The sequence below is a fragment of the Choloepus didactylus genome, chromosome 18, assembly GCF_015220235.1.
Source record: "Choloepus didactylus isolate mChoDid1 chromosome 18, mChoDid1.pri, whole genome shotgun sequence".
NCBI lineage: Eukaryota > Metazoa > Chordata > Mammalia > Pilosa > Megalonychidae > Choloepus > Choloepus didactylus.
Genome location: NC_051324.1, coordinates 73,383,979 through 73,397,097, shown reverse-complemented (window position 1 = coordinate 73,397,097; position 13,119 = coordinate 73,383,979). Strand labels below are relative to the sequence as shown.

General features: G+C 55.3%; 1 protein-coding gene across 9 annotated transcripts in view; it reads left to right on the top strand.

The window, feature by feature from the left end:
• Positions 1 to 13,119, top strand: part of RBFOX3 (RNA binding fox-1 homolog 3) — a 453,726-nt gene that overhangs the window by 98,607 nt on the left and 342,000 nt on the right. The window lies entirely within an intron of this gene.

Below are 13,119 nucleotides of genomic sequence, written 5' to 3'. Positions count from 1 at the left end.
CCACTTGTCAGTCAAGGGCTGCTCCAGAGGGCTAATTCCCAGGAAACCCCGGCCACCTTCAAGCCCCAGTGGGCAGAGGGGCTCGTAGGCAGGTGCCGGCAGCTGGGAGTGGGCTGGTGGGCACTGAGTGGTTAAGTATAAGAGGATATGGGTGGGACACGGGCAGTGTCTTCTGTAGAGTCTCAACTGGAGGGAGGATGTGATGATAGCTGACAAATACAGAGCACTTTGGTGGTGCCAGAATTGAACCCTTCCAACCCCCTACCCCAAGCAGCTTGGGGTTGGATATCCTCAGGATGGTCCTCTCCCCCTGCCCTTGTTCTCAGACGCCTGAGCTGTGGGAACGCTTGGCAGCAGTTTCCCCACCAGTGGGTGCTTGACCTACCCATGCTGTTGACTTTTAGGGGGCAACATTGGCATCTCCCCAAGAGCTAGTTCCCTGAGGCAAATGACCAGCTTTATCACCATGGAATGAATCTACATATCAATCATATCATATCATATCATATCATATCATCAATCATATCATATGATGCCATCTATCATCTGTCTCTATCATCTACTTACCTATCTATCTATCATATCTATCTAGTCTATATCTGTATATCTACTTATCTATCTATCCATCTATATCTAGCTCTCATCTATCTATCTATCTATCTATCTATCTATCTATCATCATCATCACCCATCTGATCTCCTCAGGCATACGCAAGTCCACGTACACTTTTGATGTGCCTCGGAAGGAAATCACCACACTGCTAGCATGTGAACTATACCAAATATGAGGGAATCCTCTCCAATGGCCCTTCACTGGCTTGGCAAGGGAGAAGCCATTATTTTAAAATATAGGCTCTAAATGACTCTGTTATGGATGATTCTTTCTCATTTTCCTCTTGGCCACATTTTGCTCAGGAGACATGTCAATGCTGGAGAGACTTGAACATCTGAGCAGTTGGATGTGCAGGCAGCCCCTGGTGGGGTGGACCTCCCCAGGCCCCCATCGTAGGAGCTGTTAGGGGAGTGGGCTCAGGAGCTCAGGGGCCTTTCCCCTTCCCTAGGGTGGGCATCACAGAGGCGCAGGTGCACGAGGAGCTCAGGGTTAGCCCCAGGGCCGTCTGTTTTCAAGTCTGGATGAAGTGTTCATACAGTAGTTGAACATTTTTAAAGTCCTTTCATGCAGCTGATCTCAGTGGACAGCTTATACCAGCCCCAGTTGGCAGATGAGGACAGGGAGGCTCAGACCCGCTTGGTGGTTCTGCAGCGTGTGCACGGCGGGACGGTGACCGGGGTTGGCTGACCACTCCCTGGCTCTGCTCACTCCAGCCCAGCTGAGGGCCAGTGGCAGGTCCATGGCTCTGCTAGCACGCCCCACCCTCTGTTTTAATAAATGACTGTTGCACAATTAAAAAACAACATCAGTTCTGGAAAAGTAACTTCTTGATTTGAATTCCTCTTGAGAGGAAGCAGGGCAATGTCCAAGAATAACTCACAGTGATGGGGCAGGTCGGTTTATAAATACTGTCTAACCTGAGATGATGGGCCCAATTTGAAGCCTGTTGACAGTGAGGCTTTGAAAGATGGGCTCCAGGCGGGGTGTATGCGTGTGCACAGAATACAAATCAATAATTTATGAGGAGAAGGACATGCTATGCAAATTCAATGTATTGGCATTGCGTCTGTGACAGTTAAGCGCCAGGATCCTCAAACACGGGGGCTGAGCTGGAGCTAGCCCGTGGCCCTGCAGTTCTTACAGGTTCACACTTGTGCCTGTTGGTGACGGAGCTCAGAAACAGAGTGGCTTTTTCTCCAGTGCGTCCAGTTTCCTGGAGCCTCTGGACCTCTTTGTGCTTTGGAGGAAGAGCAGCCCAAGGGTTTCAGATGCCCACTCTCGGCGGCTGGAGAGTCTTCTGGGGTTGGCCTGAGCCCACCCACTTAACTGGCTAATCTGTCTTCAGAGCAACTCACGCGGGCCAGGGTATATTGCTTAACCTACCTAATTATTCTTGTGCATTTAGCAGCCCGGAGGAAGATAATACCTTTCGGGTTTGACCCAATTTTCGTTTTTGTTGTCATAACCATGGAAAATTGACCTTCGGAGCCCCTCAGCAGTGGGCCTGGATGGGAAGTGATTCACGTGCGCACACGGTGCAGACTGCCTAATGTGCCTGCAGAGAAGAGGCCGCAGCACCCTCCTCACAGCCCTAATCTCCTCTAGCAGCAATTTCCATGACAAAGTCTCATGCTTCCTTCATTCTCCGGAGATTTAGGAAAATTGAGTTACCTTGAATATGAATCAATCAATCCACCCATCGATCAATCCCCAGCACTGCCCTCTGCATTTCTAAACCATGGATGGCCTTGCAGAACTTCCTTCCGTGGCCCTTCATCCCTCTTCCTGGCTGTGGTCTGTGGTGTCATTTCCTGTTTCCAATGAGCTGATGCTGAAGGAAAGCTGAGGCTTCATAAGATCTGCTTGCAGAAGTCTTTTGTTTTCTGGCTTTGTAGGAGAGACATAACTAGAAACTACATAATCAATTTCTCTTGTATGGGGAAAGGAGAAGATGGATAGAGAAATGGAATGGTAAAGAGGTGCATCAGTTAGCTATTGCTGTGTAACAAACTAACTCAAAGCCAGTTGTTTGAAATAACAATCTTTTATTATTGCTCACGTGTCCATGGGTCAGCGGGGGGTGGCCTCATCTTGGTATCTCCACTTCAGCCCAGTGGCTCTGCTCAGCGGGTTTAGCTGCTCTGCCCGTGCTTCGCTCTCCCCCTGGAGCCAGGGGACCTGCGTCAGCCATCCGTGGTAGAGGTGCAGGAGCAAGTGGGAGCTCACAAGGCTAAGGCCTGGGCTTGGACATGGCTCGCCGTCTCTGCTGCCTCGATCTATCAGCTGAAGCGGTCTTGGCTGAGCAATCTTGGATGGAGAAATAGACGCCGCCTCCTTAGCGGGAGAAACTGCAAAATCACACGGCACACAGCGTGACTCTAGGGAGGAAGGAAGAATCCGGACTGGTTATGCAAGTTACCTCCATTGATGGGAGAGTTTTCTGATTCCGATGACGATGACAGGGATGAAGGCAGCTGTGATGGTTAGGTTCCTGTGTCACCTTGGCCAGGTGATGGTGCCCAGGTGTCTGGTCAAGCAAGCACTGGCCTATCTGTTACTGCAAGGACATTTGTGGCTGGTTAATAAACCAAGAGCCTGGTTTATTAAATCGTCAGTCAACTGGCTGCAGCTGTGACTGATTATATCAACGAAGGGTGTGTCTTCTGCAATGGGAGAATTCAGTCAGCTGGATTTAATCCAATCAGTTGAAGACTTTTAAGCGAGACAGATAGAGGACCTTCACTTCTGCTGCTGCTGCCCAGTGAAGCGTTTCCTGAGGAGTTCGTCGAGGTTGCCAGTTTGCTGCCTGAGGAGATCATCAAACATCTTCATTGGAGTTGCCAGTCTGCTGCCTGCCCTATGAAATTTGGACTCGTGCATCCCCACAGTTGTGTGAGACACTTTTATAAATCTTATATTTATAGATATCTCTTATTGATTCTGTTTCCCTGGAGAACCCTAATACTAATACAGCAGCCATTCTCTATTCAGTGCTTACACAGGCCAGTGTCACCAAGCGGAGCGTCCTGCACCGTGATCCCACTTGTCCTTTAGCGCCACCCAATCAGCTTGTATCATGACCCTGCTTCACGGGTAGGTGAACAGGTGGGGAAGAGTTAAGCAGCTCCCCCACGGCTGGTGCGAGGGAGTCAGGACTTCGATCCACGTTTATGATTCCCAAGCTCGGACTCACGGACGCCCCAGCTTTCAGCCTGCTTGGCACTGCCCTCCCCCCTGTCCTGTCCTGGGCCTTCTCTTTCCACCTCAGTGTCACCTTGCAGACAGCTGGATGGAGTCCGCGTCCCAGCAACCTTGGCCTCCGAGCTCAGCTCCGCTGTGCTGCTCCTGGCAAGGTCTTCCTCTCCTCGTGGAGCGTGACATGAGCCAAACTCATCTGCTGGGCCATAGGCATGCCGTTCAAGGAGCTCAGAAGAAAAATGACATCCTAGGAAGACAGATTTCATGGCCAGCACCCCTTTGGGTGAGCAGACTGAAGGCCTGAGGGTGGGCTGACCGGCCCGCGGTGGAGAGGCCCCCTGTACGCCTGGCCGTGGTCAGTTTCACACTCAGAAACTAGGGCAAGGGGTGGACAGAAGAACCTTTGTCCAGGGCCCAAACCAGGGAAAGATAAGGGGGTTGTGGCTCATTCCGTTCATCTCCTGCTGCTCTCGTCCGCTCCCTCGGCATCCTGGACCCTCTGCACACCTGCTTAGGATCTGCTGCCCCCAAGGAGGCCAGTCTGAGGCCAGGGCTTGTCTCCGCCAGAAGGAGGGGAGGACTCGGGTCCTGCAGCTGCCTCTCTTGACCCGGGGAGATCTTGGGCAGAGTCTAGATGTTTGCTTCTGGCTTTTGGGGTGGCCAGTGTGCTCCAGAGGGGGAAGGGAGCCGTGGCAGCTGCTCCCCATATTTAGGCTCTATACCACACCTTTGGAGGCCCCTCTCAATGCCACCCGCTCGGAGCGTGGTGTGCCATGCCCACCTGGCAAGTGCGGTGCCAGGAATAACCTTGGGGACCAGGTGTGGATTCCGGGCCTTGCTCTGTGTGCATAGGGGCCAGCTGCAGGGGTCTGGGGTCAGGATTCTTTCTCAGACCCTGCATGTTTTCTCTGGCCAAGCTGAAGGCTCTGCAGCGGGTCGGTGACATTGGAGGACTGAGAGAGTGGCTTTCACCCAAGATCTATTTTAAGTCCAGAGAAGGATTTTTTTTTTTTTTTAATTCAAAAAATGGAGGTGTAATTTATATACTAGGAAGTGCACAGGTCTTAGGTGTAAGGTGCCGTGAGTTTTGCCACATGAACACACCCGCATAACCCTCGCCCAAAGTTTCTTGAGTCTGGGAGGTGAACCCAGGACTTAAGCTTTGATCTTAGCTGCATTCTCACCTTGGCCTCAGATCAAAGCCGGCCCATGACGGCCGGCTCCTTTGAGCCGATGGGCTGGCTGGAGCAGTGGGTGAAGAGACAGCTTCCAAGGCGAGGAGTCCCAGGCAGGAAAGGGCCTTGGAAGGTCATTCGGTCCATCCCTCTGCCTCCACGCAGACTACACGCAAGTCACCCTGGGAAGATTCCAGTGCCTTTCTCTGGGTAGGTGCTATCCTCAGGAGGTTGCTGACCCATGGGGAAGTCCACAGGCCTTCAGCCTTCACATGGCGGTGTTGTAAGTGGGTGAGACCTAGTGCTGGAGGTGGGCACCTCTGCACCCAAGGTTGTCAAGGAAAGGGGCACGTGACTCCTTTCCCTTGTGGGGGTTTGATGTCGCATCCTGCCCAGAAATCCTTCTGTACCCTGCTGCTGCCTCCAGCCCCTCCTGCTGCAGTCTGTCCTCGTTTGCCTCCTGTCCTCAGGGGAGGCGGGCGACGGCCGCCCACACGGGCACCTGGGCAGCTGTCCCTGGTGGCTAAAACTGTCGCAGAGCAGAGCCGCCCGGGGATTCTCTTGGAACGTTCAGACAAAGCAAATGCTGTTGCAGTCGTCAGCGACACTTTGAAAGCATCCTTACTGTTTTCAGTTGTTTTCTCAATGCCAAGGCTGGATGGTGCCACCACTGTGCCCAGGGAGAGAGGAATTAAAAAAGCTCCTCCAGGACATGAGGTCAGGCTGTCCTTTGGTACAACAGGGACGGGGCCTCAGGGCCAGCCAGGGGCACCCCAGGCCCGGTAGAGGGGCTTTGGTGGGGGTGGCCGTCATTCCTGCCCTTGAATCTTCACCCAGACCCTGTGGCTTAATGATCTGGAAGTAAAAGCACCCCACCTTGAGCTCCCCAGCACCCCTCCACTCCCACACATCAGCCTGGGAAACGCCAGCACCGGCCTGGGCCGTCCAGGCAGGTATTTATATGTTCTCAGGGGAGGGAACTTGAGGGTTCTTCTTTCTGGCTCTCTCCATTTCGTGCCACTTCCCCAAAGTTCAGAACCCCTTAAGGCCCCAGTCCCCTCCATTTGTGACGTAAAGCCACCTGGAGAAAACGTCGACTGTTCTGCATCAAAATCCTATTGCCAAACGCCGTGTCTCCGCGGCGCAGCTCGCAGGCAGTGAGAAGATAAGTGGGAAATGGCTTCCGATCGTGGTCCGGGCAGCCGCTCTGCCTGGCCGGGCCGGCTGCACGGAGGCCGCCGAGCTGCAGGGTGTCCAAGGGGGTGCCCGCCCCCAGCCCCTTCCCGGCCTTCCTGCACCCCAGGCAGCCCCTGAGCCCCCAGCCCAGCCCTCTCCACAATATAAGCGCCCACCCCTGAGCCTCTCCCATCGTGCATCCAACTCTAAAGTCCCTCTCCCGGCCCAGACCCTACCGCGCTGGAGCTAATCCACAGCTCCTCCCCCTGCCCTGAAGCACGTGCGTCCCTGTGTGTGGGATCCCCCCCGAGGATGGGGGGCCTGTGGGGTGCGAGGAGGGGTCTCTGACAATTTACTGAGCACACTGCGGGGGTCTGATGCTCAGGGTGGCATTTCTGGGGATTGCTCCTCAGGAATGTACTGGCCCCAAATCCCAGGACAACAGGCCATTGGCCAACAGACGGCACCTGCTCCCCAAGCCCGGCCCTGCACCCTCCCCTCGCCTAGTTCTGGTGACAACTGCTGACCCGCAGGCGCCCTGCACGGCCCACGTGGGACCTGGAGGGGCTTTTCCCACCTGGTCCCAGTGCCATGGGGTCTCCCCGCCGGGCGAGCTTGGTCCCGCCGCGCCTCTCCCTGGCACCCGACAAGTTGGGGACCAGGCCACCCTGCGCTCTGCCCACTGTTTTGCTCAACTCCCGCTGCTCCTTCCAGCCTCCACGCTGCTGCTCCTCCTTCAGAAGGCGGCTCGCCCCAGCCTCTCTCCACTCTCCCCACCCCCCGCTCCCCCAGTGTTCTGTGCACGTCCCTCAGCATTTCTCGCAGAGGATGGAACTTGCCTGTTTAAATCTCGCGGCGGTGGACCTCTCCCCGCCTGGTAAGCAGCAAATTGCTGCTCTGGCTTCCTGCAGATTCTGCTCCGTTTGCAGAAGGCTTGGAGGGGCCTGGCTGGGCCCATCAGAGTTTTGGCTCCTTCCTTACCAATGCCCCATCCCAGCCGCAAGGTCTTGCTGCCCCTCCTGATGATGGGATAAACTCATGGGAGTTTGCAAGTGGTAACCTGGACCACTAGGCCAGAATCCAGACTTTGATCTTCCCACTCTCTTTTTTCCTCATTCATTTATTTGCCAACAAACAAAGAAACAAATGAAAATATTATTATGATTTGCAGCATCCTCCAGGTTTCCATGACAGTGACCAGGGAACTGGGGTAGGTGTCCCACTTTGGCTTGCATGGGGGGCCAGGCCTCTCATTGGGGTTGTGATTCCCACTTGCAGTCTGAGAGATGAGAAGGAACCAGCAAGAGAGAACCTGGTCTCCTAGAAGTCTGGGCCTGGCTGGACCTCTTCGCAGCATCTGATCCCCTCCACTGGAAACTCCCTTCCTTGGACTCTGGTGGTTTTCCCCAGTCCCGTCTTCCTTTCCTTTGGAGCTCGTCTTCCCACACCTTTCTCTCCCACCAACTCCCGGCATGCTGAGAGACAGCACCTCACCTCTATTCTCCATTCTCATGCTATCTTCTCACCGGTGCTCTTATCCATGCCACCATTTATATGTATTTTTATAATCCCTGTGTTAGTTCTCTAACTGTGTAATATGTTAGCCCCAAACTTAGTGGCTTAAAACAAAAACATCATTTATTAGCTCACAGTTTCTGTGGGTCAGGAACTCAGGAGTGGCTTGGCTGGGTGGTCCCAGCTCAGACTGCCCTGACTGCAGTCATCCGAAGGCTCAGCTGTGGCCAGAGGATCTGCTTCTGGGACGGTGTCCTCGCACGGTGGTTGGCTGGAGGCCTCAGTGCCTCGTCCACGGGCCCCTCCACACGGCTGCATGAGCACTGAGCGTCTACACAAAATGGCGGCCGGCTTCCTCCAGAGCAAGAGAACAGGATGGAAGTCACGATGTCTTTCATGATCCAATGATGGAAGTTCCATCACTGCTGCCATGTTCAATGTGGGAGGGGTCTACACAGGGCCCAGGAGGGGAGGCCACTGGGGTCATCATGGGGGCTGGCCATGATCTCCAAAGCAGACAAGGCTCTTATCCAACCACCTACAAAATACCTGTCCTGAACATCCCATGGGCTCCTCAAACTCCACATGTCCAAATTTGGACTCATCACATAAGTCTTGAAAAATCGTATTAGGTAATTTCTGACATACCAGTGAAGAACAGCATCATCAGCTGCCTATGGTAATATAACAAACTATTGCCAACCCAGCTGAAGTCCCTCCTTATAACCCTCCCTGAGGTCATGAGCCAGCCAGTCCTGCCCTTCCTCCCCCCAACCCTAACAGAACTGGCCCCCTTATCTACATCATTGGATGAGCCAAAAACCTGGGAGACCTCATCCCCCTCATCCCACACCCAAGGGACTGGTCACCGAATCTTGCAGACCAGACTGGTGTCTCCACCTGCCCTTCCACAAGTCTTACTTTCCCATTCAGTCAGATGCAGTAGGCCCCCGAATGAGAGCCCTGCCCTGGTTTTTACCCCCTGCAGCCGGAAGGCAGCTCCTAAGGCTCAAATCTGCATTGTTTCCATCTTAAAATTCTTCACCTGGATTTTCAAAGTCCCTGGCATGCGTTCAAAAGTTTCCCCGACCTCGTCCCCGACAATGTAACCCATCTTATCTTCCACTCCGTCCCACACCAAATCTCCTGCTCCGAATTTCTCAGATTATTTGCATTTCCCAAAAGACATCCCTCCTTCTCCTCCTTCTGTGCCTTTGCTCCTGCCGTTTCCTCTCCTCAACTCCAGGGTCACCACCTCCAGGAAGCCTCCCCTGACTCCTCCGAGATGAGTGAGGTGCCTCTGCTTAGGTTCCCGTGGTGGTCTCTACTTCTCTCTCACTTCATCAGTTCCCTCACTCAGACATTCTTCTAGCACCTGCTAAGTGCCAAGCACTGTTCTGGATACCGAGGGTATGGCACGGAGCGAAGCAACATCCCTGCCTTTGTGGAGCTTGCCATCTGAGGTGAGCCTTGTCCCACCTGTGTTGGATGGATGGTTTACTTACCGTCTCTCCCCCTAACCCGCAAGCCTCTTGGGGACAGGTCCATGGTGTGCTCATACCTGTGTCCCCAGCACAGGCGGGCTCAGTGGGCGTTCAGTGTGGGAATGGCACTTTCTGGAATGGCCAGAACTTGGGAACTGGATGACCTGAAGCTCGCTAGGCATCCACCGTAGGCCTCGTGTACCATTCCAAGGTCTCGGATTATCGACTCCTGCATGCAGGAAACTGGCTGATTTGGTGAGAGGAGGGATGGGGGAAGTGGACAGAAATGTCTGGAAATGCTTTAGATCATGCTCTTGGCAACTCATTTCAAGAGTTACTAGAAACCCAAGCAGCCTAGCAAGCCAGCCATGGCTGGGCGGGCTCCTGTGTATTTGGGGGAATATTTCTGGTCTGGCACCTGGAGTCTCTTTGCCGCCCGTCCCAGCTCCGTGGCCAGGGTTCTGGGCCCCCAGCCTGAGCCCGGAGACCACTGGGGCCAGCAGCCGCCAGCCTTCCTTCCAGAAACTGCTTTCCCCCGACCTTGGGGAAGATTGCTTTCCAAATTACACCCCTCCACTGCACAAGCTTTAAACACAGCCGCCAAGCACACATAAATTACATCAGGCCCTTCCCATTCCTGTTGGATACATTGAATAATGTAACATTTCAACAATACCAAAAGGTACACTGTATTATTAAAACACACTGATATTAAAAAAGAAGGAGAAGAGGGAGCAGCCCAGCTACAGTAAAATTGTCACCGACTCCCACTAGATGCCAGAATAATAAAACCCAAATTATTTTTGCCGGAGACAGGATTCATAAGGCATGAGGGGAGTCAGAGATGAAGCTGGTTTCCCAAGAGCGGTTTAAAACCAGGCGGAGGGGCTCACTTATTCGGAATATTATATATTCCCTATCACCTGTACCACCAAAATGAAGTGGCATGTGTTGTTTTTCCCGTCTTAAAGGGATGGGGAGGTTTGCTCTCTTAGCTGAGTCCCATTTTAGACTCTGAGCTTGGTTATTAGCTATGTTCTGGGGGAGCTGAGACTGGGGAGGAGCCTGGTGAAGGGCAACTGAAGAAAACAAAGCTCACATGGCTGGAAGGTGGCAGGGTAGAGATGCTGGAAGGAGAGAGAAGGGATGTGGGAACGTGCTGGGGAGATGGTTTAAGGGAAAAAGGAAAATAAGCGATGGCTTGCCAAACCACGAGCTGGGCAAGTGAATGCAGTTCACATACCCTGATGAATCAGTGCTGCTAGTAGGATAAGCAGCCTCCTTTCATTTGGATATTTTGATGCCTTTTAAAAATAAATACTAAATTCTTGCCATCAATCTGAATTTTTTTTTTCCCAATACTTTCTATTAGGCAGAAATGGAAAGCTAGAAAAGTTTTTGTCTCTGCTTTGAAATGAGCCAGCAAAGGTTTGGGTTGGGAAGAAAGGCCCAATTCTAAAAGGAGCAAGCATGTCCCGGGATTTTTGAGATGTGCTCCCTCAGTCCCTACACAAGGCAAAACAGGAGCACAGGCCTGTCTCTGGTGAGTCAGTATTTTCATTAAAAAACAAAACACAAAATACAACAAAAACCACAAACTTGATTTCTGACGATTTCAGGTCTTTGGAAACACCTTTGCAATCTGGCAAGAGGCAGAGCCCGCGCCCCTGGAGCGCCCCGCTTCACCCCCTATGCCGCCCCGGGGACCGGGACCGCGGCTGGGGTGCTGGGGCCCGTCTCGGCTCTTCCTTCTCTCCTTCTCTTTTCCCTGACGGCGGGGTCACCTTGGGGCCCCGAGAGAGGCTCCCTGGAGACCGCCCGGCTCGGCCCTTGGCCCCCCGCCCCCACCCCGTTCCGCGGACCGGGCGGAGCCAGCCTCTCCCCCTTGGCCGCGGATCCGGGCCTCGCGGCGTCTGGGGGCACCGGGGCGCGCGGAGAGGGGGCGGGCGCGGGGGCCACGGGCCGTGTGCTGAGCGCCCTGGGTGACGGCCGGCGTCTCCTGCCGCGGAGTGAGGAAACGAGGGTTCTTGCAGCCCTCACTCGCCGGGGAATTGCCTCCCATTCAGCTCGGGTCGACCGATGGGGCCGGGGTGGGGAGGGCGCGCGGGGCGCAGCGGGTCTCCCCTCCCGCCCCGGGACCCCAGCTCCTGGCCCTGGAAGCAGACCGCAGGGGCTGCTCCCCAGGACGTGCCGACGTCGTAGCGGAAGCCTGGGCCCTGGGGAGGGGCGCGCATCTCCTCCTGCCCCGGGGCTCGGCGCGGGTGGGGCTGGGCAGGGCCCGTTTACACGAAATCGCGGCTTCCAGTCTACGAGGCTTGTGAGCGAGAGGTTGGGGTGGAGGGGTGCGGGGCGCAGGGGGGCGCCGGCGTCTGGGTGCCCGCAGCTCAGCCAGTGGGTGGGTGGCTTGCGGGATGTGGAGAAGGTGCCCCAGCTTTCGTGAATGGTAAATAAAAGACAGCAATGTGCCGGGGCTGGAGAGGGGAGGTGTTGCCAGGAGCGGGCCTCTGTTGGATTTCTTACTTGCGTGGCGCCCCCCCTCCCCTGGTCTTTGCACCCTCTCCCTTCTCCCTTTGCTCTACAGGTTAGGTGCCAGGGGTGCGGGCCATCCCCTTGCACCTTCCTGTGGGTGCCTCCCCCTGCCCTGGGTGCTTGGAGAGACTGCGGTGGGCCTCAAGGCCACCCGCCGTGGTGACGGCCCCGAGCTGATGGTGACCAGCGGCCTTGCCTCGTGCTCCCTTCCCACCCAGGCCCCGGGCCCGCTCAGCTTTGGTGAGGGTGTGGGAGTGGGAGAGAGCGGAGCTGGTGGCAGGTGGGGTCTCCGGGGACCCCCTCTGCCTGTGCCTCTGGGAGGCTTGTCTGCCTATTGAGAGCTAAAGTAGGGGGTTTCCTCGTCAAGCAGAAACTGGTTTCCTGATGCAGCCCCTCCTTTGAACTGGGGGTGAGGGGTGGGAGGGCCCTGAGGGTCAGGGGAGGCTGGGCTTGCAGAGCTCTCAGCCACCTCAGACCTCCTGCTGCCAAGTCCCAGCCTTGGCTTTTGTGCCAACTGCTGGGAAGCGAGCACTTATGTCCCCGGGAAGGCCGCCTGCCCGCCTGCCCCCGCTGCCCCCGCTGCTTGGTCCTCTTCACCCGGGGCCCCTCCACCTCCTCCCGCCCCTCCAGTGACCTCCCTCACTGCATTTAACCCACGGGACTAGGAACTTGCTTCTCCCATTTACCAGTGGCCTCCCGGGGCTCAGGGCCTCTCCGTTGTCCCTGTGGCCCTGGGATTGTGCCCGGCACAAGCCGCCGTGCCACAGATGGTCACTGAAGGGTGACATCACTGAACTTGCTCTGTGATCGGCGGGACTCTCAGTGGGTGCGGCCTGCGATTTAGGATGTGGGTGCTGCTCCTGCACCACCTATCACCACCAAAACAATCAAACCCTCTTCTGTTTCCTGGAATTCCCAGTCCAGGGAGTGATAGTGGAATAGCGCTCTAAATAAATCCAGGAGTATTAACAGGGCTCATTCCTTCCTTCCTTCCTTAATTTATCCTTTTACTCAACAAATTCGAGCGATCTCCAACCAGGTCCCTGTGTGTTCGGGCACCGGGGTGGAGTGGTGAGTGGAACAGCCCAGAGCCTGCTGCGTGGGGCCTGAGTTCAAATGGGGGCAAAACAAGGCACCGGGAGGCAAGCGAATGCCTGTGAGGTCAGATGATAAGTCCTGTGGGGGGCATTCATCAGGGAAGGGGCAGGGAGCCTGTGGATGGTGGTGTTTCTTACAGGTGTTCTGCTCCCACTGGCCTCCTTGGACAGGTGCCACATGAGCACATCCCTCGACGAAGGGCGTGGCCACCAGTTGGGTTGGGAAGAACATTCCACACAGGTGGAGCAGCAGGTGCAGGGTGCGGCAGGGAGGAGTCCCGTCCGTGGGTGGAGGGACAGCCGGGGGGGGGGGGGCAGCGGGGCTGCAGGAG